Source organism: Stenella coeruleoalba (genome assembly GCF_951394435.1).
Source record: "Stenella coeruleoalba genome assembly, chromosome: 6".
In the NCBI taxonomy this organism is placed as follows: Eukaryota; Metazoa; Chordata; class Mammalia; order Artiodactyla; family Delphinidae; genus Stenella; species Stenella coeruleoalba.
In genome coordinates, this window is record NC_137151.1 from 52,804,354 (window position 1) to 52,825,222 (window position 20,869).

The window sequence follows — 20,869 nt, forward strand, 5'->3', positions numbered from 1 at the left end:
TACCTCACTGTAGTTTTGATTTGCATTTCTCTAATAATTAATGAGATTGAGCATTAAAGTGTATATTCTTTCCTGAAACAAAACTGAAATAAAGAAAAGCCATGTTTTTGCAACTCAGCTAGGTCTTCAGCACCGTTTTTCGGCAATAGCAAGGGTTTGGATTTTAGGGAAAAACAGTGAATAAACATAATTCAGGACTGAGCAAAAAAAAACCATTATCTCACTATTCCTGAATTTAAAGACTGATTTTTCAGTGCTTTGGGTGAGCAGGCTTAACACTGAGCCAGCCAAGAGCTCAACAAACTACTGTAGCCTGCCCTGGCAGCCACCTACAGTGGTATCCTGGCAACCCTGGGTATTTCATTCAAGCCAGAAGCCTTATAATAGTTCTACTTTGGTCTTAAGAGTGAGATTGTGATGCACCATTTGTTACGAATTAAAATTAAGAGGCCATAATCAAATGTAATTCAGATGCTTATATCAATAAGTGGTTTTACCTGGCTAGTCACACACTGTGACTCCCTTTGTGCACTTGTTATATAATGAGGATAATCTTCAGGTCCTTCCTTTGTCAAATAAATTCCTTACCTACACTGATGTTGCTATTTCCTAGTCCTCCAATGTATTCAGCTATCAAAATAGAATAGCGAATGTTGGAAATTTACATAGAAGCTGATCAGCAGTGTTCATTTTTAGAATAGCTAGAATTCAAAATAGAGCTGCTGGGGAGCTGCAATCTGCCATTTTTATGTTTGAAAGAAAGGCCTATTCATTCAAAGAGTAGAAATGAGAAATCACAGAGTAATCATTTTCTTTAAAATTCCTGGTCAGTATAAAATTGTTATGTGTGCTTTATTTTATGGAAACAATGAACAATTAAAATCCCTTTGTATATTTAGTTATAATATTTTAAACAAAGCTGATGCAGCTAGAACTCAGAACATTTATTTTAAACACCTAAGATATATCAAACTAAAATTTATCCAGCCAATATTGCCAAGAAACTGAAATCATAGTATGGTTAATAGGCAGTTGGGGAAACATAACATAAAAATTGGGTTTTGAGCCTGATTTAGCATTTGGCTTGATTTACGATATTTCCAACTTTATTCTGTTACTTCTAAAATTGAAACCTATCTCAATTTAGAAACTATCACATAACAACGAAATTACTTATCATTCTAGTAACCATTTTTATATTTAGTTCTATTTATCTCTTTAGAATTAAATATTGGATTTAAATTCCCATGTAGTAAATGCTTTTCCAAATTCAATTTAAATATACACTTAAGATATGGACTCATTTTGATTTTGCTTTCCTATTTGATTTTTCATAAAGCACATAGACATTTATAAGTTAATTAATTAAACAGTAACCTTTTAATAAGCACATTTAAAGACATTTAACATAATTTGTTAATTTAAATATGCAGGTTGATAGCCATTTCATTTTATAGCTTAATAATCAGATAAAGAGTGCTGTCAGCAGGAAAGTTTCAGGAAGAAGCTTTGAAAACTATCCTTTGAAAAAGCAGTGGGAACATTGTCAAAATTTTTCAAAACTCATTTTTTTTCAGAACTTTGAGAATAAACCAAAAGCTTGCAACAATCTGGGGAGTACTTAATTAAGAAAAAACAGGTAAATCTCAGTAAGAACAGTGAGGTTTGTGGTGTTTTAACTTGCTTTATTCCCATCACCCTCTTCCCAGCTCCATAATAGCATTAAAAACTAACAACTCTTTAATAACAGTGAAAACCCAGCAGTCAGTCACTTGAGGTGGCAGAACAAGTTTGGAACTCCCTAATAGACCCATTCCCAGATAACTATCCTGAATTTATCTGATAGTTCCTTAAAAAATTCCACTTGTAAGTCTTGTCTTTATTTGCTCTGACTCAGAGCTTGCCCAGTGCAAACAGCCTCTCCCTTGAGGGTGTTTGCTGAAAACAATCGACAGCAATAGTTTAACATCACAATTCCACTAGGCAGCAGTATGAGTTGGGACAAATAACAAAATACTTAAATGAAAAACCTGGAGAATAAAATGACCATACAGGACTTTGAAAAATTCTGACATATTCTTGGAAATCTAGAACACCACCCACATGCATAAAGCTATGTATAAACATGACTATTCAGATGCTCACAAAAGACTGGAGAAGGCTCTAAGCTTTACCTCTAGCTGACCTCCATAAATGAAAAAGAAAGGCTCAGACATAGTTGTGAACTGCCTCTCTATGCATTGAAGACATGCCCCAATGTGCACATAGGGTCTCTCAGCAAAGATTAGAATACTTATTGATTCCAGAAATTTAAGAAAATCATATCCAATCATTAGTTGACCACTAAGCTGACAGACCAGAGACTTCAGTAGCCACAGAATAATGAATCCACAGAAGTTGTTCAGGAAAGTCATTAAACAAACAACAGCAGCAAAAACAAAAACAACAACAAATGGCAACAATAACAAAAATCTTTGGTCCCTAAAGTTGCCATTTTATACTATTAAAGATGTCCAATTTTCAGCCAAAAAGTTATGAGACATGCTAAAAACAAACAAAAAGTAAGAATGTAAGGCCCATTAAAAAAATGTCATCTAAAACTGTCTCTGAGGAAACTTTACTTTTTAAACAAAGACTTTAAATCTAGTATTTTAAATACCTTCAAAGAACTAAAGGAAACTATGTCTAAAGAACTAAAGGAAAGCATGACAACAGTGTTTCACCAAATAGAGAATATCAATAAAAAGAACTAATAAAAAAGAATAAATGGCAATTCTGTAGGTAATAAGTACAAAACTGAAATGAAAACTTCACTAGAGGGGTCATGAATGTGTTTGAAATTAAGTCAATTCAGACAATTCGGTATGAGGAACAAAAAGAAAAAAATAATAAAGAAAAATGAATAGAACCTCAGAGATATGAGGGATAACATAAAGAAATCAACACAATGGGATTACCAGAAAGAGAGGAGTGAAAGAAAGGGGCAGAAAAATATCTGAAGATAATAATGTTAAAAGAATCCAAAAATTGATGAAAATATTAATCTACACATCCATGAAACTCAGTCAACTTAAACGGGATACACTCAAAGAAATCCACATCCAGACACATTAGAATCAAACAGCTGAAAGCTGAAGCTAAGAGAAAATCTTGGAAAACAGCAAGAGAGAAATGACTCATTATGTACATGGTATCTACACTAATATTGATAGCAAATTTTTCATCAGAAACCATGGAGTCTTGAAGACATGGGGATTATATATTCAATGTACTGACAGAAAAGTACTCTCTCAACTAGGAATTCTATATCTAGTAAAACCATCTTTCAAAAAATGAAAAGGGTACTAACTTATTCTGAGATAAACAAAACTGAGAAAATTTATGGTAGCAAACCTGCCCTAGAATAAATATTAAATAAGTACTTCAGTCTGAAATGAAAAGACATTAGAATTAACATGAAGAAATAAAGAGCAACAGTAATGATAACTTAGGTAAATATAAAAAATAATATAAATAAATATAAGTATATTTCTTGTCTGTAACACTTTTTCCCCTTATCTGATTTAGAAGACTAACAACTCTATAGAGCAATAATTATAAATCTGTCTTGATGAGTATACAATGTATAACAATTGGCAATAATAGTATGAAGGAAGGCAAGAAAATAGAGCTATATAGGAGCAAAGATTTTGTAAACTATTGCAGTTAAATTTGTATTAATCTGAACTAGATTGTTACAAATTAGGATGTAGTTTGTAAAACTTGGGGCAACCAGTAAGAAAATAATTAAATATTGTAGTAAAAGAAATGACAATGAAGTTAAAATGGTATACTAGAGTATATCTATTTAATACAAAGGAAAGTAGCAGGGAATAACAGTTTAAAAAGCAAAAAGAAGGCAAGGCAAACAGAAAACAAGTGGAAAAACGACAAATTCTTAATTTATCAGTAATTATATTAAGTGTAAATACATGAAGCATTTCAATCAAAGAGCAGAGATTTGCTAAATGGATTACAAACATGATCCAACTATATGTTGGCTACAGAGGACACACCCAAGTTTCTAGAAAAGAGTTTGAAAGTAAAAGAATGAAAAATGCATTCTACATCAACAATAACTAAAATAACTAAAAAAAAGCAGGAGTAGACATGCTAATATTAGACAAAATATACCTAAATTCAAAGACTGATACTGGAGACAAAAACAACTTATAATAATAAAAGGGTCAGTCTATCCTGAAGCTATTATAAACATATATTCTCATAACGATAGAATCCAAAATATAAGCAGCAAATATGGACAGACTTGAAGAGAGAAATAGACATTTCAACAATAATAGCTGTACACTTCCATAAGACATCTTCAATAATGGATTAAAAAACTAGGCAGAAGATAAACAGAAAAACAAGACTTTAACAATACTATAAGACAAGACCTAACAGATATTTAAAGAGTACACCATTCAACACAGCACAATATATATTCTTCTGAAGTGCATCTGAAATTTTATCCAAGGATAGACCACATGTTAGGTCATAAAAGAAGTCTTCATAAATTTTTAAAAGATGGAAATTGCACAAAGTATCTTCTCCAGCTACAGTGGAATGAAAATAGAAATCAACAACAGAAGGAAATCTGGAAAATTCATGAGTATGTGGAAATTAAGCAACATGCTCCTAATTAATCAATAGGTCAAAGATGAGATCACGGGCTTCCCTGGTGGTGCAGTGGTTGAGAGTCAGCCTGCCAATGCAGGGGACACGGGTTCATGCCCCGGTCCAGGAAGATCCCACATGCCGCGGAGTGGCTAGACCCGTGAGCCATGGCTGCTGAGCCTGCACGTCCGGAGCCTGTGCTCCACAACGGGAGAGGCCACAACAGTGAGAGGCCTGCGTACAGCCAAAAAAAAAAAAAAAAAAAAAGATGAGATCACGAGGGAAATTAGAACATATTTTGAGATGAATGGAATAAAGATACAACATATCAAAACCTATGGGATGCAGCTAAAGTAGTGCTTAGTAAGAAATCTATAACTGTAAATGTCTCCATTTAAAAAAAGGAAAGGTTGTTAATAACACAACATTCCACCTTAAGATACTAGAATTAGAAGAGCAAACTAAACTCAAACCAGATAAAAGTAAGGAAATTAAATTAGCAAAACAGAGAAGAGAAAAACAATAGTGAAAATCAACAAAAAAATAATAGAATTGACAGTTCAGAAATAAATAGAAAAATTTATGGTCAAATTATTTTTGAAAAGGGTGCCAAGACCATTGAATGATAATATAATAGTCTCTTAAATAAATGGTACTGAGACAACTGTATATCTACATGCAAAAGATTGAATATTGACTGCTACCTCGTACCATATACAAAAAAACAAAACAAAACAAAAACAAAAAGCAAAAAATACAAACAAAAAAAAATCCTCAAAATGGATCCAAGAACTAAATGTAAAAGTAGAACTGTAAAACTCCTAGAAAGAAGCGTAAATCTTCAAAACCTTGGATTAGGCAATATGACACCAAAAGAAAAAGGAAAATGAGAAGAGAATACAGTTTAGTTGTTCCATAATAAATTAAAAATAGAATTGCCATATGATTCAGCCAAATCCATTCCTAAGTACATACCTAAAAGAAGTGAGAACATAGGTCCACCCAGAAAAAAATGCATATTTTAATGTTTATAGCAGCATTATTCACAGAAGCCAAAAAGTGGGAAAAACCCAAATTTCCATCAACTGATGAATGGAAAAACAAATATAGTATATCTATGCAATGAAATATTATTCATAAAAGGAATGAACTACCAATACATACCAAAAGATGGATGAACTTTGGAAACTTTATGCTTACTGAAGGATGCCAGACACAAAAGACTACATATTATATAATTCTACTTATAAAATGTCCAGAATAGGCAAATCAATAGAGAAAATAAGTAGATAAATGGTGGTCAAGGGATGGGGAAGGTGGAATTTGTACTGACTATTAATAGGCACAAGATTTATTTTTTGGATTAGTGGAAATAATCTGTAATTATATATGAAAATAGTTGCACAACTTTGTGAATATACTATAAATCACTGAATTTTACACTTTAAAGTTTGAATTTTATGATGTGTGAAATCTATCTAAATTTAAAATAAACAAAAAATGCTGTGATTAAATCTTAAAAGAATTCATTTATTATTTTACAATATTAAAATTTATTTTCAAAATGGAACAATGAGAAAAAATGAAATTTAAGCTCAAAATTACCCAAAGACAATAAACTCAAGGCAATGCAACACTGATCAAGTTTTTATTTGTCTTTAGAGATGCCACTGTGCGTATTACAAAGAGAAATTTTGAAACCAGATAAAATTTGTTAGGAATTATGTTTTGACACCTGTTTTGACATCTGATATTACTATTTTTTCAATTTCCTCCCTTTAAAATTGGAATCTATATTACTTTGCAGAGTTATTTTTAGATAGGACAGTACATTTAATGAGCTTAACATAATGCACAGTATAGAGGAGGTTAAAATTAGTTTCTTTTATTATCACTATTATTATTATTACTGTTTTAGTTTTACTATTTCAATATTTTAATAAATGTGCTTGACTTATTAAGTCTTTGCTTGATGGATTAGAAATATTATTTAACCTTAACCATTTGTGATGGATTAGTTACATACCCCAATTGTTTGTTATGTAATAATCAAGGGGGAATATGCCATGCTTTCAATTTCACTCTCAGAAAATAAAAAGGAGTGACATGAGAAGCAATAGAAGTGTTCTACTTCATAATTTAATGTTCTACTTCATACTAATAAATGAAAGTGGTTTGGGGTTCAGGATAATTTTTTTGAAGTATCCTGTTAAAGTCTAATAACACTGTGTTGTACTTCTGTCCCAGAGTTTACAGAGGTGCAAAATCATAGTAGTTATTTAGTTCTCTATGTTAGAAGTAAGGATTTGGTACTCTGAAATAGTTGTTGGAATGTTTATCTAAATGGCAATATTTACACTGTAGCTTCAATTATTTATTACTAAGGATATGTTTTTCTCAAATATCAATAATATTTTCCCCAAATAGATTAGTCAATAAATAACATAAATACTGCAATAAATTCCTTCTGATTAGGTAGCTTTCTTTGTACTAAGAGTACGTGTAAGCTGATTTAAGGTATCACTGGTATTCTATAGATTTTCACATGACAATATGAGATAATCTGTGCATGTATGCAGTATCTCAACTTGAAGATCATAGTAGATCATAGTACTTAAAAGGTCCATGTCAAGACTGTAGACAGTTGACGAATCTATAAAATTGTGTGCAAAATGTGGACTTGGGTATTTTTCAGAGAGATAGTTTGTACATTTAACCAGACTATTAAAAATCTTGATAATCAGTTTAATCCTCTCATTAGTGGTACATAGTTCCCAAGTCTACAATATATATTCATAACTGTGTTTACCTATATATAAGAAGCTTACAGCAAACAACTGACAAATTTAATAAAAATGGAAAATTTTCCTTTCTGCTTATGTAATCTGCATTTTAATTTTTAAAGACAATTAGATTCGATAATTGTTCAGATTTAATACAAATGTGTAAAAGATACTATTATTGATCCTTAATTTATCCATTTGGTAATTCACACAGTTTTAGTCTTAAATAATATTCATGTATTTGATAAGTATTTAAACTACTATATTCATAATAAATACACTTATAACACTAAACAAAATATTTATAACTTTTTATAAAGTTATGACTTTTCAAACTGCTGTCTGCAGTCTAATGTACATTCCCAGAGGGATTGCATTAAGTAAAGCTGCATTGCTGGAAAGTTAAGCTTATTAACATCATGCATTTTTATTTCAAAATTAAGCTATGCTGACTGCATTTATTGGAGGATTAACTCATTGCAACTCTGGCAATACCCTATGTCTGATAGGAAAACACCATGTAAAACAGAAATGATCAAAGGTCTGAAGATCTGGAGTGTCCCTTTCTAATAGGGACACCTCAGTCAAACTTTCCTCAAAGACACTGAACTGTTAATGAAGCTGTGGAGGGAAAGGAAATCCAAACTGTTACAAAAGTTGCAGATACACCCACTTCCCTGCTAAATGCAGTTTCACACGGCTCTGCACTGCAGAGAATATCCATCTCCAATAGATGTCAAAGGCAAGTCGGATAAAAATTAAAAAACACACTCTGAGGCACTTTTGATACATGAATGCATGAATGTTAACAACTTTTAAAACAGAACAACTGGAGTGACATCAACAAGATGGGTAAATAAGATGTTCTTTTGTATTCTCCCCACAAAATAGCAATTTGGCATCCATCCACAGACAAAAGTACCCTTGTGGGAACTGTGGGATCCAGGAAGGAGACTGTGAAACTCCAGGTTCATCCAAAAACAGGAAGACCCAGTTTGAGAAGACAGGCCTGCACCTAGATAGCTAATTCACTCACTGAGGTCCCAACAACAGACCCAGAAACAACTACATAACCCTGAAGACTCTGCTGAAGCCCTGTTTGTCTTTGGTTCTGTCATCAACACCATACACAAAGGACCCAGGAGGACTCTTGCCCACCAATATGCTAGGTAATAGGCACACATGCCTTGGTCATGACTCTGGACCCTGAAGTGCCCATGAACTGGCTCCAGTCTCTCTTGGCCACAGTCTGAGAGCTGCTGGAGAACAATTACCGTAGATGAGAGAGCCTTTGTGGAAATCCAGGAGTTCAGCAAAGAAGTTTTAGCATACCACTGATTGTAAAACCCACAAGATTGGGTGCACTGGAGAAGGTAAGAGGGGCAGTTTGACTTTACCTGTATTACCCTCTCCTAAAGTGATAACTCAGTGAAAAAAGAGCCATTCTCAGCCTGTGATTTCTCCTGCAGGGAAAATTGAGAGTGTGAGTGAACACGCAGCAGGAGGCCTACCCACAAGCCACTACTGATTTCCCCAGCTGGCCCAGGGCACCCCCAGTAATCCACACACCTCACCCACTCCTACCCCTCCCCCAGCCCCACTCCATGACTGATTCCTTGCGCACACTTTTTTTTTTAACATCTTATTGGAGTATAATTGCTTTACAATGGTGTGTTAGCTTCTGCTGTATTACAAAGTGAATCAGCTATATGTATATATATATCCTCATATCTCCTTCCTCTTGCATCTCCCTCCCACCCTCCCTATCCCACCCCTCTAGGTGGTCACAAAGCACGGAGCTGATCTCCCTGTGCGCACACTTTTGACAGTGCAAGAGCAAGCTTTTGCAGATAGCTAATGAACATGTGCAGAAATCTGCCCTGAATCTTCGGGCTTGGGAGAGAATGCCTTTGGGAAAGTAAAAGAGAGGTTGTCAGCACATGGCCTAGCTATACAGGACTGAGCCAAAGCCTATACGCTTAAGAATTCTGCCACACAGAGAGCAAAATGTGTGGAGTAGGCATATCCATAGAAGGTCTGAGAAAGCCTCAGAATCCTTAGCAGGGCTGAAGGAAGGTATTTCTTTCCCAAAGAGAAATTTCTCCCAAAGAGGTATTTCTCTCAGTTAGTAAAGACTTAAGGTGGAACACGAAAAATCAAGAAAAATACGACATCACAAAAGGATCACAGTAATCTTTCAATAACCAACCCAAAAGATATCAACAGCTGCCATTTACCCAATAAAGAATTCAAAATAGATGTAATTAGGAAACTCAATGAGCTACAAGAAAATACAGAAAGACAATTTAATGAAATCAGGAAAACAATTCATGAACAAAATGAAAAATTTAACAAAGAGATAGAAATAATAAAAAAGAATCGAAAAGAAATTCTGGAGCTGAAAAATACAATGAGTGAAAAATTTAAAATGCCATACAAAGCATCAATAGCAGAATGGATCAAGCAGAAGAAAAAAATCTGCGTTAAAAGACAGGAACTTTGAAATTATCCAGTCAGAGGAGAACAACGAAGAGAGAATGAAAAACAGTGAAGAGAGCCCAAGTGATCTAGGGGGTTACCATCAAAAGAAACAATCTGCAAATTATTAGAGTACTAGAAAGAAAAGAGAAGGAGAAGCATGCAGCTTCAATAATTTTTTAATGGATACACAATGTAAAAGAGGTAAATTATGACATCAAAAACATAAAACAGGAAAGTAAAAGAGTAGAGTTTTTTATGTGATTGAAATTATCAGCAAAAAATAATTATAGCTATAAGATGTTTTATGCAAGCCTCACAATAATCACAAGGCAAACCTCTACAGTAGATACACAAAGATAAAGAGAAGGGAATCAAAGCTTGTTCTTCAGCCAGATTTTGTTTACCAGAGACTATTGCATGTGCCTCCACGCTCTCAGACATTCTTTATAAGTCAATTATTTCTGTTTTCCATTTCTTTGATTGATCTCTTAGCTTACACACAACTGGTTCTGGACCTCTATTATTGAATCCACTATTAATCATTGCTGTTCTCTTTTGAACAAGTGAAATAGTTACTGTTAAAATTATGTTTGCAATTTACCATATATAATTTTTGTCAAAACTGGTCTTTTATAAACAATTATATTAATATAAGCACAAAGTGACATTTCTACATGTATTGCTTAAAACTAAAAAATACTAGCAAAATGAACTCATGTGTTCTGAGAGTTCATCATAAGTTAAGAAACAAAATATCAGCGTATCTCAGAAATCATAGTGTACTTCTTATAGGTACACTATGAAACCCTTGGCTTTAGTTATTCACTAAACCTTCTAGATGTAATTTATTTCTCTGAGATTGCTGCCCAGAATCTTCAGCAACAGTATCGTTTTTTCTCAGTCCAAGGAGCTGATATTCCTCTTTCGCTCACTAACTCATCCACTCACTAATCAATCATTTGCTGCAAACCAGGTACTATGCCTGGCCAAAGATAAACATTTGAGTAAGACCTCTGCTCTATACTTACAAAGTTCAACTTCTCTAGGGTGACAGAGAAGTGAACTTATGACAGTTTGTTAAATGCTCTTATGGAAAGAAGCTCAGGATGAGTAGCTCACCAGGAAGCATATACATTTGAATATATAGTGTTATATAGTACTGTCACAGACATCTATTGCCATGGAACCATGACTATGGCCTTTTGGTGAGTGGAAAAATACAGGTTGGGAAGTAGTGTGTAATGTGGAACAGAATGGAATGGGTAGTTATTGTTTAACGGCTACCAAGTTTCAGTTTGCAACTTTATGGTGAATGTTTTCAGATGAAAACATTTTGGAGATGGATGGTGGTAATGGTTGTACAACAATGTGAATGTACTTAATACCTTTAAAATTAAAATGGTAAATTTTATGTCTATTTTACCAAAAAAAAATGACAATAATAATTTGTTTTTTAAAAAAGAGGAAAAGGGATAGACAGACTTGTTCTATATTGTTCTATCTATATTGTATGAAGAGTTTTCCTACAGTTTTGCATTACTGGTAAGCTAAGAATTGGAAGAGCCAGGTAAGGAATAAGATACTTATGTGATACCAGGTATCTAAAGGTAATATAATTAATTAATCATTCTCACAAAATTATAAACTCTGTAATTTAAATACTTTAATTACATATTTCAATTTACTGAATCCTCAATGCAAAACTACCTTTCATATCAAGGAAGAGTTTTAAATAATAAACCAGTAGGCCCTGTGGAGATGGTTTCTTCAAGCTCAGGTAACTGACAGACACACATACAGTAGAGGATTCAGCCAATTTTAAAATGTGTAAAATTTTTACAAATTTAATACTAGCAGTTTTAATCCAAATGTTAGAAAATATGAAGTTAGATATTGTGAAGAGTATATGTGAAGAAAGATGTAAACTAATAATATTGAAATAGTTTACTACTGTTGTTTATCACTAATAAAATTTTGACCCTATTTTCTCCTTCTAAGAAGTGTAGCCTGCATCATTTTAACACTGAAAAGTTTGTAGCCATAGACATAGCCATAGTCTATAAGTAATTGAAAAAAGAAAAAAAAAAAGAAATCATTGTAACGTGGTTTTATCATTTAACTTTAGCTAATTTTTATTCCAACTTATCAGTTTTAACATCTTGGAAGTTCTTTGGCACTCTTATTTTGGAGGCCTGTAACCTACATCATAGCAAAATACTAAAAATTCAACATCGTCTTTTAAATTTTTAAAAAATAAATGTAAAGGATCATGGCGATTTTGAAATTCATTGAACAGAAGTAATTCATTCCACGTCTGGCTGGCTGTGATTTCTTGATAATTATTGTGCTTATTTGGGAAAACCCATTCCTAGGGCTGAAGGAGGGCACCCAAGAAAGAACAAATTTGAAAGAGGAATCACTTCCCAGTGGTTGGAGTTCAGAACTCATTGGAGAGGGATGGTTGCAGCCGACTGTGTAGTTGCCATGGTCAAAGCTAGGAAAAGCAGAAAGCAACACTCCAGAGAACAGGCAAGCGGCAGCCAGAAGACAGTGTCTGGCCAGGGCTGCAGGCTTGCTGTGAGGGTCCCTGCACTGTAGGTGTGTGACTTGGGCAAAGCTCAACCAAATGTCCTCACATATACATTACTGACCAGCCCTGCTGTGGCCAGAACCAAGAGAAGCCCTTCTTCCTGCAATGTCCTTCCATGCCCTCTCCTGGGAAAGTTTACCATCATGCTCACTCAGAAGGAGAAATGCTTTACAGAACTCTACCAGGATCACAGAGAAGGTATTAAAGAATGAGTTTGGAGCCAAGAGACAATACAATGATACTGTCACAGTTTTTTTCTTTAAGTATTTTGGGAGCAATCCTATTGTTCTTTCATCATGTTTCAAATATTTTTTGCAGGAAATGTAAAGTCTTTAAGTCCAGGATTAATAATTACTATTATTTAAAATGGCCCTGGCTCTGTATCTCTCCAAAGGGGAGTCTGAATCTCAAATGAAGACTCCGCAGCTGCATTTTTTCCCCTTCAGTCTTTATTAATTTTTAGGGTTTTCATATTCTACTGCAAAAGTAAAAATGATGATGCAAAAAGCAAATGGTGATACTCTTCCCACAAAGCTGGGTCTCTTCCATATCAGTTGGTTTCTTTTTACCCTTTCATTCATGAATATTCAATAGATGTTTATCTCATGGCACTGTGCTGGGTAATGGGAGAAAATAAATATGACTTCTGCCCTCAAGGAGTTTACTACTGTAGCAGAAACATTTCTCCTCAAGGAAGAATTCTTTCTTCAATTTGCTTGGCTGAAGTACCTTTGCATTAGGTCAGGGTAGTACTTGGAAATGAATATTTCAATAATGCTAAATTTTTCTATTTGTGAAAAGAGGAGGAAGATAAACATAAAGAAAAGTAGAAGGATCATGATTATGAAAAAGAGACAATTCCAATGTGATATTTTAAGTTTGACCCAGAATGAGAGACAGATTTCATAATTCTCAGAGGGAAGAAATTGTAATTATCTTGAGAGGAATTGAGGAATTTTAGGATATTTTACTGCGTACATGTGTCTGTGTGTGTGTATTTTTTTTCTTCTGAAAATTTTTAAATTTTTTGATTTTGTTCATTGTTAACATTAGTCTAAAAGTAAATATAGCTAGCTCAAGGTCACTCAGGTGTATTCCAGTTGCCCAAAGTGGAGGAGGGCGTAGATAGTCTAAGTCACATCAATAAAGATACAACAAGCAGAAGCATGACTGTGATGATGAAGAAGTATATGTGATGTTATGAGAGTAAATTGTAAGCCCTGACCTAGTTTGGACAATAAGAAAAATGTTTCTTGGACGTTTTCTTTAATTAAACTGCAATGAGATAAGGAGTAAATTAGGCAAAGCCATTGATAGGTCAGCTGATGGTATTGTCAGGGACAGAATTTGAGGTAGAGGAAATAGCTAGATGGTGGTAAAAAAATTTTTTCTGCATAGAAATATTTATTTGTAAATTTCTTTTCTGCATTAATTTGTGCTCTTCCATCATAAAAGCCCAGTCTCTGCAGAGGATAATTATATAATCAGTATATGGTTAGTGTAATAAGGCAGGGTCTCTCAGCTGTACAGCTTTACTATTTTTCACCTTAATCTTCCTTTACATATGAAATTTATTTTCCCTAAAGTAGACATGTGCATTAAATCTGAAAATTTTAAAACTGGATTTCCCCCAGAGCAAATTAGGTTTAAAATGCAATAACAGTCAGCTTTCCGCACCCTATATAAATATTATTTCTAATTCTTTAACTATACTTTGTTTTTCTATATTAAATGCCGAATGTAGACTCAATTACAGAATTTAGAAAAAAATGTTTTTTTAAATGACACACTATATTTTCCACAAGTCACTCTCTATTTAATTAACCTGCTTTATTTTCTTCAGACAATCATTATTAAACACATTTATTTAGTGAGCTAATTTTTGTTTGTTGCTTACCTGCTCAACACTAGTGGAGTAAACTCCACTAATCAGGGACCCTCCTCTCTTACTCACCACTGTGCCCCATCACTGAAAATAGTCCTGGCTCAATAAATGTCTGTTAAAAGAATGCTTCAATGAGTCATATGTTGGCAAGTATGGATACCGTGTAAAAGATTTATAGGTGTTATTATCACCCTGGCTATAAGGAGAGGTAAAAATTTCATATATATATATATATATATATATATATATATATATACAGCAAATTTTTTCTGCCCTTATGCAAACATACAAATAATTATATTTTAAAAACTTATCTTTGCATTTAAATAACTGCTCAGTTCTTTAAAGTATTATTTGCAAACATTTAAAAGGACAAAAGCAGAAAAGGATAAAAGTAGTAAAAAATGAACACTATGAGATGCAAATACTGGTTACAAGAGAAAAACACAGAAAACATCTTTCCAGTTGAGGGAAAGAAAATAAAACTTGTATTAATGAAGTGACTGGTAAATGTATTTGTCCATTCCAGTGTGTTACTTCAGAGAAGTCAAGAATACTTTCATGTTTAATCTTATGTCTGAGAAAAATCATTATACTAAGAGATTCATACAAGGTAAAAATAGACAATTTCAGCTTGTGCTAGAAAATGACTTTTATTGCATCGACATGTTCCATTTATTTTTATGATTTAAAAATGGCATGAACTCAAATTTAAAACAAATCCCATGAAACAATTAGGAAAGAATTTTACTACAAGTAATGGGAAATGTAAAATTCTGTGAAGCTCTTAAAACAAACACCAATTACTACACAAAGTTGAATAACAACCTTGCAACCATTTGAATTAAAAACTTTTATGTGCATTCTTTTGTATTTGTCTGAATAACTTTGAGGTCAAGAAATATGGCATAACATTTGAGCAATACCTTATTTTCCCCTCATCTAATCATGAATGTAAATATATGGAGTTCTTACCTTGGGAAAGATAAATGGAAAAGATGCTAAATTCGGAGGGATTCTGGATATTTTGTGTTTATTTTTCTGGAATTATCTTTCATATTTATTTTCTGTTTTTTATTTCTTCTTTTGAGACATTCCTAGAATATAAATTGGTAAGATCAATTTGCGTCTTAGAAAATGCAACCTAAATACAGTTTTATTCAATCACATGTCATTTGCAAAAAATGAATAAATTCAAGATATTGAACAAAAACTGTCATATTCCAAACAAAAATAATGTATTAAAATTTTTCTCACTTTAGTTCATAATTAAGCCCAAACAGACATTTCCATTAATTTATCAAAGTGGCATGTCATTTTGCTATGTTTAATAAATAATCAACTTCACTTTCTAACTCGTATAATATTTAAGAAAAATGATACAATTTCTAAACAAAACTTCTTATCATAAAGAACAATTTATGGAAAATAACTTCTGTAACACTGAATATTAATAAGTTACAATAATTACTTCTCCTTAACAGCTTACTCTTCACAAGCTATGAATCAAGGCTAAAGTTTATACTATAATATCATCTAATAAATAAACTATTATATTTAGTAATATTTCAAAATATGCCTGGGATAAACAGACCTTGGAATTCCATCTCTATTTCCAGGCCACCCTATTTTTTTTTTTACATGCTCTACTTTAATTTTTAAGATGAATAATAGATAAAAATCAAAATTATATTAGAAATGAAAAAGGATGAGAGGACACCAAACTGAAAGCAAAGCTTGGTTTTGGTACAGACTTTACCCCTTGAACCAAATAATTTATAGGAGCTGTCCACTCAGAAATCATATAATTCTGTGACTTCCTACTCTGACACCAACATTTAAATAATAGAATCCTTCAGAATCACAGTGATCCATGTGAGTCTTCTCTTAATGAAAGGGAGGTATGAAGCTTTTTTTGGAGTCTAACATACCCCAGATCTAGTGCTAATAATAAGACATAATTACCTCATTTAGCTTTTTTTTTTCCATTTAATAATGAAATTCAGTCACTCTAAGTTTCAGGTTTGAAAAGGGCTCAGACTTTCTATACCTCATTTTGTTTTTTTTGGTTTTTTTTTTTACATCTTTATTGGAGTATAATTGCTTAACAATGGTGTGTTAGTTTCTGCTTTATAACAAAGTGAATCAGTTATACATATACATATGTTCCCATATCTCTTCCCTCTTGTGTCTCCCTCCCTCCCACCCTCCCTAAACCACCCCTCTAGGTGGTCACAAAGCACCGAGCTGATCTCCCTGTGCTATGTGGCTGCTTCCCACTAGCTATCTATTTTACGTTTGGTAGTATATATATGTCCATGCCACTCTCTCACTTTGTCACAGCTTACCCTTCCCCCTCCCCATATCCTCAAGTCCATTCTCTAGTAGGTCTGTGTCTTTATTCCTGTCTTACCCCTAGGTTCTTCATGACATTTTTTGTTTTTTTCTTAGATTCCATATATATGTGTTAGCATACAGTATTTGTCTTTCTCTTTCTGACTTACTTCATTCTGTATGACAGACTCTAGTTCCATCTACCTCACTACAAATAACTCAATTTCGTTTCTTTTTATGGCTGAGTAATATTCCATTGTATATATGTGCCACATCTTCTTTATCCATTCATCCAGTGATGGACGCTTAGGTTGCTTCCATCTCCTGGCTATTATAAATAGAGCTGCAATGAACATTTTGGTACATGACTCTTTTTGAATTATGGTTTTCTCAGGGTATATGCCCAGTAGTGGGATTGCTGGGTCATATGGTAGTTCTATTTGTAGTTTTTTAAGGAACCTCCATACTGTTCTCCATAGTGGCTGTACCAATTCACATTCCCACCAGCAGTGCAAGAGGGTTCCCTTTTCTCCACACCCTCTCCAGCATTTATTGTTTTAGATTTTTTGATGATGGCCATTCTGACCGGTGTGAGATGATATCTCATTGTAGTTTTGATTTGCATTTCTCTAATGATTAATGATGTTGGGCATTCTTTCATGTGTTTGTTGGCAATCTGTATATCTTCTTTGGAGAAATGTCTATTAGGTCTTCTGCCCATTTTTGGATTGAGTTGTTTGTTTTTTTGTTATTGAGCTGCATGAGCTGCTTGTAAATTTTGGAGATTAATCCTTTGTCAGTTGCTTCATTTGTAAATATTTTCTCCCATTCTGAGGGTTCTCTTTTGGTCTTGTTTATTGTCTCCTTTGCTGTGCAAACTCTTTTAAGTTTCATTAGGCCCCATTTGTTTATTTTTGTTTTTATTTCCATTTCTCTAGGAGGTGGGTCAAAAAGGATCTTGCTGTGATTTATGTCATAGAGTGTTCTGCCTATGTTTTCCTCTAAGAGTTTGATAGTTTCTGGTCCAGGCCACCCTATTTTAATTTAATTAGTGAATATACAATTATTTTAGACATACACATGACTTCTCTACAAATGCATATCTGACCCTTGTTTCACATGTATCAATAGTTCCTTTCTCATTGTATCCCCTTTAATGAGAGATCAGGTTTATAAAAAGAATGTTATTTAAGTTGATTCTATTTATGAAGGTAGATATCTTTACTCTAGCTAGGTAAGTGATGATAAATATATGATTTTCTTTGTGTAGGAAAACTAATAGTCGTGTTTTCTGCCCCCAAATAAAGTTAACAATCATGTATCATGCATTTTGTTAAGCAGTGAGGCCTCCTTCTAACACTCATTTACTTTCTTAAATTAGGACCAGGGTTAACAGTCTGAAGCAAAAGAATAAAGGAACTAAGGATATCAAAACACACGTATTTTTACCTTCACTGTCAATTCCCTTACACTATAATATTTTCACAAGTAAACATTTGATCCAAAGTTTCAATAAGATTGTTTAATCTTTAGTATTGTGTTAACTCTAAACCACTCTAGAACTTAGAACTTTGTAATAGTGATGTTTATTCACCTAGTAATAACACTAAAAATAACATCTAAGATAGTGATTCTCATCAGGAGCAATTATGGTTCCCAGGGGGCATCTGGCAATGTCTGGAGACATTTTTGGTCCCTACAGAAGGTACTACTGGTATCTACTGGGTAGAAGCAAAGGATGCTGATAAACATCTCCATAGGATAGTCCCCATAACAAATAATTTTCTGGGTCAAAATGTCAATAATACCAAGATTGAGGAAGCTTGACCCAAATGTCTTGATCTGATTTTAAAATATGTCATTTTAAAGGACTAAATGGCCTTTAGATCAAGACATTCAGGTCAGCTTCCAAATTAGAAACCTTGTAGAGACAAGCTGTGTGATTGTTTTTATACTTGGCAAAACTCACACTCACATACGGGAAAATTTTCAATGTCACCAAATTGGTAAATTAAAGTGATTATTTCTGGTAAAGTATATTGGTAACTATTTTCCTTAAATAGATTATAAGGAATAGCTTAGAAGATATCTGAAAAGAACAGGCTTTCTATGCTCTCTGAGAAAATAAACAGAATTGCTGAAGAGAAATACATTTCCATAATTTCATCATTGCACCAGGAAATTGCATCTTGAAAACTTCGAGTGTCTGAGGTATACAGTACAAATTGAACTAAACTGAAGCAAGATATCAGGCGTTAACAGTAACTGCTTTTCCAGACACCAGAGAGAGTTATTGGAAGTGTGCTGTAGAATATCTGGGAAACCATGACTACATTTCTTATTGTAGATTAACACTGGAGAGCTGGAGCCAGGGGTGTGACATATTCAATATTTGAGCTTATCCATCATCCATCCCAATCTACTTCCTCTGTAACTTCCTGTACTGCAGAAATTAGAAAGCAAAGAAATGTATTCCCTGAGTTCACAGCAGCTAGGTTTCTATATGTGATTTAGATTTCTATCATCAGATGTATTCATATGAGTTCTGAATTGAAAACTGAATTAAAGTAAGGGAGAGAGAAGAAAGCTCAGAGAAGGAGACAGAGAGAGAGAGAAGAGGATACAAGAGCAAGGCAACCACTTCGCAGGAGAGTAGAGTGTGTAGGTACTTTGGAGCCAACAGTTCTGGCGGTTTCTTCCTGATCTTCAGATTGCAGAGTGCAGGTAAGGTGGCTGCCAGTTTGTGCACCAGCTGCCTCAATCTCAATCTCTGGTGTTGACCAAGTAAAATGTGTAAAGATTAATGTCCTGTGTGTGATCATGGTGTTATTTAAAATAGGCAAAATATGGAAACAACCTAAATGTTCCTCAAGAGTGGGTCACTTAGATAAATAAATGTACATTAATAGAATTTATTTAAATTCACCTATAAAAATAATATAGATCTGTGTTAATTGTCAAGGAAAGATGTGATGATACAAATATTCAGGCATGCATTTTTTAACAAATATTTATGGTACACCTACTGTATATTTGGTAATGTAATATATATTGACAATGACAAAATAGAAGTATTTCCACCAATTATATAAATTAATATTTTGAAATTCATAAGGTATCTTTAAATGAAAAATGTTGTGAAACTGTATGAACAACAATAATCTATCATTAAAAACATACCTGGGTTTGCATATTCATAGAAAAATACCTATGAGGTGATTTAGTAAATATTACCAGTAGATATTTCCAAACTATATAAATAAAATCTACTACCTTATTTCACATTTTTTTTTTGCATCACACTTTTGTTTGTATAGGCAGAGGAAATAAATTATTTCCATTTTAAAGTGGAATGATTTAAATATTTGTGATATACTTATAACTCTCCTTTATCTATAATACACTATTTCCTCTCAAGTTCAACTTGTCTGATATGTGAATAGATAGTCTTTATACACATGTATGTATATACCTGTTTCCTTATATGTGTGTCATATTTTATATATCTCTTACTGATGTTAATATAAGATACTTTCTTAAGTTGCAACAGAAATAAAAAGAATCAGGTAAATACAATTCTAAGTATGTTGTAAAAATTCCAATATGCATTTCTTCCAAATGGCTATACGTTATCGAGCATATATAATGTGCAAGACATGGTTCTAAGTACTTGAGATGAATTCCCTTAATTAATCCTCACCACAACACAATACACTAGATCCAAAGCCTAGCACCTCTTTATGTAATAGGAAACTATCACTCAGAGAACCTAAGTGCCTTACTCGGTGTTTATGGCCAGTCCATGATAGAGTTTTTTGGCCTGAAAAAAAATCCCACAACATAAGAGCTATGAGTTGAGTCTATTTGTCTTACTGAGGACTATAGCTCGAGAGACAGCTTCTCAGCTAGCTCTGAGAAACTGTTCTGAAGAGGAATGGCAGGAACCGCGTAAATATGAACTGTTTTGCTGGAGAAAACATGTAGTCAAGCATAGAACGAGTGCTTATCGCTAATCACAAAGAACAGACATCTCAAGTAAATCATTTTAGTGCTTTTCTATGTATGGGAAGATACATGAATCTAGGATTGTTTAAAATTTTCCTTAGAAATGTATTTTAACTATCTAGGGGTTAGTATATC